A 9,673-nucleotide genomic window follows, 5' to 3' on the forward strand; every position below is an offset into this window, starting at 1 on the left:
AACTACTCGATCAAATAATGGCCGGTACGTCGTATCTAGATGTGTATAAGAGACAGGTTTTATATGTGGTGGCCTAGACGTAGTAATCTATGTTTGGGATTTTTTTTATTTTATTTTTTTTTTCACTACATATATACGTATTTGTATGCTTTTTGCACAGCACTTTTATTTATTTATCTATATTTTACTTTTTTTTTATATATATATGCACTTTTTATTGAACAGTATATTATATATGTATATGTGTATACGCATGTACTATATTTTCGTTTTTTGGTAACTGCACTTGCTGCTATCGACTTTATAATCATTATATTATTCTGTGGATCTTCATTTGCAGTCAAATCAACCTCAAATTGTAATTTCTCCATGATCTATTAATATCGAATCAACTCTGACAATGGTCGATTTATAATATGTGAGATGGTACTGGAGAATAACACAGAACTGGATTTATCTAAAACCAGAAAGGTTTATTGTTATTATGTACACAAATTGAACTGGGATAAAATGCTTAAGTACATTGTAAATCCCGGTCTACTAACCTGTAAACAATTAAAGGCTGCTTTCTTCCAATACCTTAGTAGACCAACGCTGTACTACTTTAACTTATTAAATTAGTTAATTTATACAGTTTACTTGTCTTACACCAATATTTTAGCTATACTATTTTATATACAATTATATCGTATCATGACAGTTTAAATTAGTTAAGCATCCACCCACTTTACTCGGAAAAACTGGCGCATTTTTTATTTAGCGATTGTGAAAGTGGGCGGTATTTCCATTTACAAAGTTAGGCAGCAATATTAATGGTCCTTCGAGCCATAGTGACAGTGGATTAAAAAAAAAATTTAAATAAATAAAAGCGACTAAGCAAATTTATGAAAAATAATTATAATTGTGTGTTGATTGTAAAAGTGCTGTGCAGTGGTAAATTAAATATACATATATACAAACAAACTTCCATAAAAGTGTGCAGTTAAAAAACACACACATTGACCCAAACAACAGAACCAAAAAAAAAAAAAAAAAAAAATATAATAGTAATTCATATACATACATACGAGGTGTNAAAAAAAAAAAAAAAACAAATAATAATAGTAATTCATATACATACATACGAGGTGTGTTCAAAAAGTACCGCGAATCTTGTGTTTTTTCAAAAATTATTTATTTATTCATGAATATCCATTTTGTCCCCTTCAAAGTAGTTCCCATGAGATATTATACACTTGTGCCAACGATTTTTCCAATCTTCGAAGCACTACAAAAACTCATTTTTTTTATCTTCTTCAGCTCCTCCTTCGATTCCGTATTTATCTCGTCACGAGAAGCGTAACGTCGTCCTTGCATGGGCCTCTTCAGTTTAGGGAACAAGAAAAAGTCACAGGGGGCCAGATCTGGGAATACGGTGGCTGCGGCATCATTAGTGTGTTGTTTTTGGCCAAAAAGTCGCGCACAAGCAACGATGTGTGAGCAGGGGCATTATCGTAGTGCAAAAGCCAATTTTTCTCACATCTTCTCGGCCTTCTGAGAACATTTTTTACCACCGATAGACTTTGCTTCGGTCCAAGGAAGCTTCTTCGTATGCCACAGTCAAAATTCGGAATGCATCCGCGCACTTAATTTCGTTTTTCACATAAAATTTGATACAGGTTCTTTGATCCATTTTTTTGAATAGGTAAAAATCGAAGACGATCCAAAACACGTTCAAGCAAAGCAGCTGTCAACAATTAAATGAACATTCAAAATGGTCGAGCTTGTCGGCGTAAGTGAGAGACATGAGTACCAACATAACGCCACAAAAAATTCGAAATTCGAGAATCCGTAACCCGCGAAAATTCAAAGTTTGCGATACTTTTTGAACACACCTCGTATATACATACATATGTCAGCGAGGTGGCAAACATTTTAAGAAAATAGAGAGAAACGGTGAGAGAAAGAAACAAAAAAAATATATATACTGTCATGGACAGAGAAATACTTCACTTTGAGAATTTTCGCATAAAGTGAAAAATAAAGTAGTGACAAAAACATTTCAGTTAAGCAAAAAGTGGTGTTACAAACAAATATACGGACGTTTAACTAACTAAACTACAAACCGGGCACGAAACCCAAACATAAATTAAACAGGCGCGAACATAAAAACAAATATACATACACACAACAAAACAAGAGCACGAGGAGGAAGCCAGCTGGAGCACAGGATAGGGAACAAACCAAGAAGAAGGCAGTAAGGCAACATAAATACATGCATACACCCAACAAAACAGACCAAGCCGAGTACCAAGTGAGCGTATAATGTTCATCTTAATTTCATAAATATATGTATGCAAATATGTATGAATAATATTACAGTTTTATTTGAGATAAAACTTGTAATAAAAAATACGCTCTAAGGGCTTGATAAAAACAAAAAATAAATTCAAACGAGGTAAAAGCCGCAATACCGTTTAGTGCAATATAAATACATAAACCATGTATACATACTATATGTGTATACACTTAATAACACATAATAAGTTTAAATTGAATGCTTATATAAATATGCTTACGTTCGTATATTCCAAACCCATTAAATCTTCCAACAAAATAGATATTCCAGAATTTACTTGTACTAGAATCCGACAAAAACCTCTTATACTTGATCAAGAAATAAGCAGGATTGCCTGAGTTTAGCAAAGCAAAAAATCATAACATAAAAAACAGCACATAAAAAATTTAAAACAATAAAACAGACATACATACATATTCGCATATATACCTAGTGGAAATATATTTCTTCTCAGATATTATTAATATACGTACATATAACAAAAACATATTGAAAGAAATCTCAACATACATATTACACACTTATAATATCAGACATATTAGAACATATGATTATTTATATAGTGCATACGAAAAACACCTGTTTCGAATTCGTTTCGCGCTTTTTTCGTCGCGTAAATATATTGTTTAACAAAAACAAGCAGAATTACAGAAACCATTACAGCATATTCTTTGCTCATATACATTAGCATTGGCAATTCGTGCATATTAACATAACAAGCGCATTGATCTCTTCAACCAGCTCTCAATCGCACAAAGCATAAGTACATACATACGTATTGCAAGTCCGAGTATTACGGTGCACCTAAATAAAATTTCATTCGGACATTAAATATTTTAATAAATAAAAAACGCAATTTTTAAAAGTAATTAATTCAAATGTATTTTCAAACAAAAATATAAATAAATAATATTATTTTGCAAAAATGGTTCACAAATCAAAATACACCTGCAGGAGCTACACGCTCAAGACAAGTTGTTGAATTCACTTCAGAAAGTGACAGTTTAACAAGATACTGCACTAGATTTGCCGCTTCACAAAAACTCGGAATCGTTATTAGAAGTAAAAGGCCAAAATCTTAAAAATTTTTGGACTCGCCTCCAAACGGCTCATGACGCCATTGTAGATTCTGACGATTCAGATTTACCACAAAATTTTAAATTATCTGCTTTCTCCATATACGAAAACTGCTTAGACCAGTACGAAGAGATAAAAGCTATGATCTCTGATCAACTAAAGCTAATAAAAGCAGTTGAACCTACTCCACATCCGAGAGTAGAGCTGCCACAAATGCAACAATATCAAGATGCAAGTTCAGGCATCCATCCGAGGTGCCCGCATGTGACACAGAAACATTTTATGGAGGTTATGATGAATGGCCGTTCTTTAGGGACATGTTTACAGCCGTTTACATCAACCATCCAAAATTATCACAAGCGCAAAAATTGTATCACCTCCGATACAAAACAAAAGGTCAAGCAGGCGTCATAGTAAAACAGTTCGCATTAAATGACGACAAATTCAATTTGACTTGGAAGCTCTGAAAGCAAGATATGAAAACAAAAGAATACTGGTCGATAAACAAGTAACGACACTAATGAACTTGCCAAAAATTAAGAAAGAAACAAGTGTAGAATTCATAAAACTAGAATCCACTGTATCTAATTGTTTGTCGGTTCTATCGACACTGAATACCCCCACAGATAGCTGGGACCCTATTCTGGTAAACATATGCACGCTGCATTACCAGAAAACTCGTTACTTCTATGGGATCAATCGCTCTTATCACGAAAAAAGTGTCCAACGTGGCAACAAATGAAAGATTTTCTCACCACCCAATATGAAGCTTAATTAGTTTTAAAAATAATGGAATTTAAATGCCCCCCTACCCCTCCCCAAAAAGTTGTTCATTACTGCTTGGAGAGTTGAGACAGGAATAGCCGCAATTGTTTCTCGAATTCTTAGTTCATTCAAATTTGTTGGTTTCGCTTTGTAGACTTCCTGTTTGCAATAACCCCACAAGAAAAAGTCAGGTGCAGTAAGGTCAGGCGACCTGGGTGGCTAACGGAATGTGGAGTTTCTGGATATCAGCTTATTGGGAAATTTTTATCGCAATTCTGTCATAACATGTTGGGCTATGTGAGGAGCTGCACTATCTTGCTGAAACCACACAGAGTGGAAAGAAATCTCATTCGGCGTAATTCTGGAGAGAAAAACTCTCTCAACATGCTCAAGTAACGGTCTCCAGTAACCGTAACGGTGTGACCGTTTTCTTCGAAGAAGTAGGGCCCGACAATGCAGCGTGATGAAACTGCACACCACACTGTGACATGAAGTGGATGCAATTCCGTCTCATGTAGTATCTGTGGGTTGGAAGCACTCCATATTCGACAATTTTTTTTGTTTATGTTGCCGTTTAAATAGAAATAGGCCTCGTCAGACATGAAAAAACAGTTCAACATGTTTCCTTCCTCTTCCACCATTTGAAGCATCTTCTGGCAAAATTTCAAGCGAATCGGCAAGACTGCAGCGTTCAGTTTGTTGGCCATTTGAATAATATATCTGAATAAGTCCAAATCTTTGAGCATAATTCACTGTAATGACTGTCTGCTTACACCCATTTGAGCAGATACGCTTCTTGTCGAAATACGTCGATTGTTTTGTATGGCAGCAGCGATTGTTTCCTCCGTGCGAACTGAAGGGTTTCGATGGTAAGGTCTTCTGTTGACTGTCCCATGCTCGGCAAAATTGTTTGCAAGTCTCATTATGGTCCATCTGCTCGGAGGATTGCCGCCACAAGGGGGCCTCTACTCTCTTTGAACCGAAACTACGGACTCCAATGCGTGATAGCGGCGGACAATCCAAATTCTTGTTTCAGTGTCCCAGTTATCCATTTTTGTTAAATGTAAAAGTCAATCTGCAAAATAAAAAAAAAAATTAACCAGATTCATTAAATATAAAAAAAAGTTACTTAATTTTTTTTTTTTGGTAGCGGCTTTCAGCAGCCACCCTGTATATAATGCGAACTATGCACAAGAGGGTATAAGCTTAAATTTTGCGAGAAGTTTAAAAAATTTAATGTCAATGAAAGGAACAACTTTGTCAGATCAAAAAGACTCTATACAAACTGCTTGTCCCACTCACGCAATCTTAATAATTGCAAAAGCAAATTTAACTGCTTATATTGTCACAAAAGACATAATTCAATTCTTCACAACAGCAGATATCCCATCTCACCCCAATAATGCACTTATTCACAAGGAAGATCCACGGGTTTAGTTGCAAAAGCAAATCCCGAAACCCAAAATTCAGCAAATTGCCACGAGAATTAGTTAAAACCACACCAACTCAAGCTGAGAAATCAAACAAATGCCTTAATTCACAATTAAGGTATCTTCAAGAAATAGGTAAACTTTCCCGAATATTAAACAAAACTAAAGGAGATCAGTATTGTATTCTAAAGCCACAACTACTCGATCAAATAATGGCCGGTACGTCGTACTACAACCACTAGAGCCACAATATTTCAATGGTGGAAAATAAACAAGGTCAGATTCCCTTCGACGACCTCATATAAAAACACAAATGTATGTTCGTAACTTTTCGACCCCGCAGGATGGCTGTCACCAATAATGATACAAAAATCCTGCTTAAAAAATATCAAGCTATGTGGCACGGTAATAAACTTCACATTACTGTATACGCACTTAATCATAAAATATATAGCCAAAGTGCCTCAAAAAGTAAATAATAAAAATAAAAAAATCGACACTTTTCATACAATATTGCCCCACAGGGCTTAAATTTTCAAATAAATAAAATCTCAAGAGCAAGTTAAGGGATCATCATACTCCCAATGCGATACAGTGACGCACCTACGCTAAATCTATCCAACTATGTATATCTACCTCGCTCCGTACACTTGAATTTCCAACAAAACTTTGTATTTAATACTTGCAATAAATAAACCTTAAACTAAAATTGTTGTACATTTTTAATAAAACATTTTTTATTTAACGTTTTTGAAAGTGGGCGTTACTTCCTTTTGCAAAGTTGGGCAGCAATATTCAATGCAAAAGAAATGACTTCCTGAGCACGCTTTTCTGATTTTATCTCTCGTCAGTGCCGTTTGTCAAATATCATGTCATATTTGTATAACAGATAGCACAGGGTTGCAATTATTCTTTTACGTGTCATTGCACAAAAATAAAAAAGGGTTTTCTTCTGACATATTTTACAACCATTCAAATAATTTTGTGTGTTTGTTGTTGTGCCGGTGCACCAAGAGAAAATATCTGCAATTCGTGCATCGCGCAAGGGTTTTGCAAGAGCAATAGAATACTCCTACTGTTTAGGGGATGATATACAAATCGAACGCTGTCGATCATTTCAATCATAAAACCATGAGTTTGCATCATTTTGGGTATTTTCTGCTGATGCGAACGTTCATAAACAAATGAGGTATAAGCTGATCGCTAGTGACTCAAAGTTGCTTTCTATGGCTGATTTGAGGACAAACGTTGCGCTTCGTGTACATGAACCGAACTGACAGACTCAGACAGAGTAACGGATCAGTACTTAGGCATAATCAAAAATTTATTACTCGTTGCAGTTCTCTGAGTGTATATTACGATATACACAGATGGATTAACCACTGAACATGTTCCGCTCGAATTTAATATCAACAAGTAAAAGTGAGGAAGAGTTAAGTTCGGATATAACCGAATAATTCATAATCTTGATATTTGCCGGGATTAAAACCAGGGTATTGCTTTCAGCTACAGAACGCTGTTAGTTGTATGAGGTCTAGGGCAATCTCTCATCCAATCTTATTCATTCTAAACATAAATATTCGCAGTTTATATAAAAATACACATCACCGATTCAACCCATTTGTAACTAAGACACAATACTAACAGCAAAGGATTCTCTGTGAATTTCAATTATATATCTCTTTCTTTGACCGATATTTTCCGTAAAAGGTCAACTATATGCAATAGGGTCTACATATTCGGCATACTTTAAACACATCGTTCGAAAAAAGTTTTATTACGTTATATTAATTGCTTCTTGATTTGTATGCTACAACATGAAATATCAAATGCAATTTAAAATTGTGTTACATGAGAAGTAGCGTTGTTGTACCCTGGTTTCACCCATTCGTTCACTGTAACATAGAGATATTAAGAGAATATTATTCACTTAATTTGTTTCACATCGGTCGAGCGGGTAACGAAATATGTGAAGGCCGGTGCCACGTCCATTGTCCACTTTTGACCTCGGCTTCTTTAAGCCCTCACATATCACCACAGACGGACGGACAGACAGTCACCTCGATTTCAATTCTTCTCATCACCCCAGTCATTTATATAAATGCAACTGTAYCTAATTCGATTATTTAGATGAGATATAAACAACCGTAGGGTAAACAAATTACTATACTCTGTAGCAACACTTTACAAGAGTATAAAGGATATTTAAATTGTTAGTTTTTATGTTACATTCAAAAAAATATATATATTTATTAATGGCAAAACTGTGTATACGAAAAATAGTCATAATATTTTTGCTAAAATCACCAAAAGATTGCTTGGACAAAAGTTTTTTTATACAAACTAAAATTTTTTTGCAACCCCTTCCATTTTACAACTTACGGACAACAAGCATTAAACACTTAAACTATTTATACTCTGGCAACCTATTGCTACAGAGTATAATATGTACTATTGTTCACTTAACGGATATACGTATCATCTAAAATTAGCGAGATATATATCGGTGTATGTATAAGTTAATTTTTGTTCACTGTACCTTTTATTATTTTATATCTTTTTTTTCTACTGCGATGTTGCTGGCTTGGTTACAGTTTTTTACTCTACTATAGTTAGACTTTAATTAAAGTGACATGCTCCATAGGCTTATAGTTGAGTTTCAGTTTTTGTTTGTTGCTGTAATGCTGGATCATCGTAAGTCGTGAGTTTTGGCGGGAAAACCGAGCTATGTGGATGTCGTTGTTGGTTGCAGTGCTGGCCAATGAGCGAACGCCACGCACATACTGCACATATCGAGTACTTTGGCAAAGCTTGAGTGCAAGAATTGGATCAACTCAAATTATAGGACTATGATTAGTGTTATATTTTGTTAACCCTCTGTTGAAGTTACTTTTGATACCTTAACTACTCCCCTTGTTAAGCTCGAACGTCCCCGTTTCGATAAGGTCATGTTGAATCTCGAAATCGGCGTGATAGTGGGAGCAGGTCAAATGTTTTTGTTTTTACAATTGTAGTAGCTTAGAACTAAGTTTACTTTACAAGTTGTTTTAATGAAATGGTAAATAATTCAATGGTGACAATTCAAAACTTTTGTTTTTACAATTGCTAGAGCTTAGAGCTAGGTTTAGTTTACGAGTTCTTTTTAATGAAATGGTAATAATTCAAGATCAAAAAAAATGTGTTCTTTTAATTCAATTAGTTTGTTAATTTAATGTGGCTTAAAACATGTTATTTTACTTTAGTTCATTATTTAAGCTTAATTTCATCAGGAAATCATTAAAGCGGATTATCGCAAATTGCTTTTGTGGATTATTTTCCCTTCGATCATAACTGCAGTACCGAGAGCGTTTTGCCAATGCCAGGGTCTGGTGGTTTGCGCTGGTACTTATTCTAAAAACAAATCTTACAATTTGCGATTAGATTTTTTAACATTTGTTTTAAATTCGGAAAGTAATATTCTTTGGAAATTTGATGAAAGTTTTCAGATAAGCAGCGGTGTGCTCGATTGTGCTCAGTAGCGACTGTTTCCAGTTGGTCATCCTTGTTTGTCAGATCAATAACGAGTAATTCTGTGTGAACAAATTTTACACCTGGAAATTTAGATAATATGASGTTCTGTATTTTCGCTAAAGTAGGAAGGTCACAATGAATTCCATTTGYTACGTTATAATTTATTGAAGATTTTAGGCAGTGTATTAATTGTTCGACAGTGTTAAAAAAAATTGTGTATCGAATAAATTTTTTAAACAAAATTTTAGTGGTTTTACTGAAAGTATTCGATTTAGTTAAAATGAGCTGATTCTTGAATTGATTAATGGGTTGCTTTATGGTTTTTATAATGTTACTAGATGACACTTCACTATGAGCGGTTGCATTTGTTTCAGATTCTTCTAAGTTATTAACGTACTGCCTAGAGAGCGCGTCAGATACCTTATTCTCTTTTCCTGGTTTATTGTGGAAGTTTGGCGAAAATTCCTCTATAAATGCGCGCCATCTCTTTATTTTACTGTTTGGATTTTTTTCGGATATTAAAAAATAAGGCGTTGGTGGTCGGTAAAAATAA

At 34.6% G+C, this 9,673-nt stretch overlaps 1 pseudogene; it reads right to left on the reverse strand.

Moving 5' to 3' along the window:
• Window positions 1-9,673, reverse strand: part of LOC108976180 — a 17,833-nt pseudogene that overhangs the window by 7,185 nt on the left and 975 nt on the right.

Source organism: Bactrocera latifrons, unplaced genomic scaffold, assembly GCF_001853355.1.
Source record: "Bactrocera latifrons isolate USDA-ARS-PBARC rearing strain unplaced genomic scaffold, ASM185335v1 scaffold_735, whole genome shotgun sequence".
Taxonomy (NCBI): Eukaryota; Metazoa; Arthropoda; class Insecta; order Diptera; family Tephritidae; genus Bactrocera; species Bactrocera latifrons.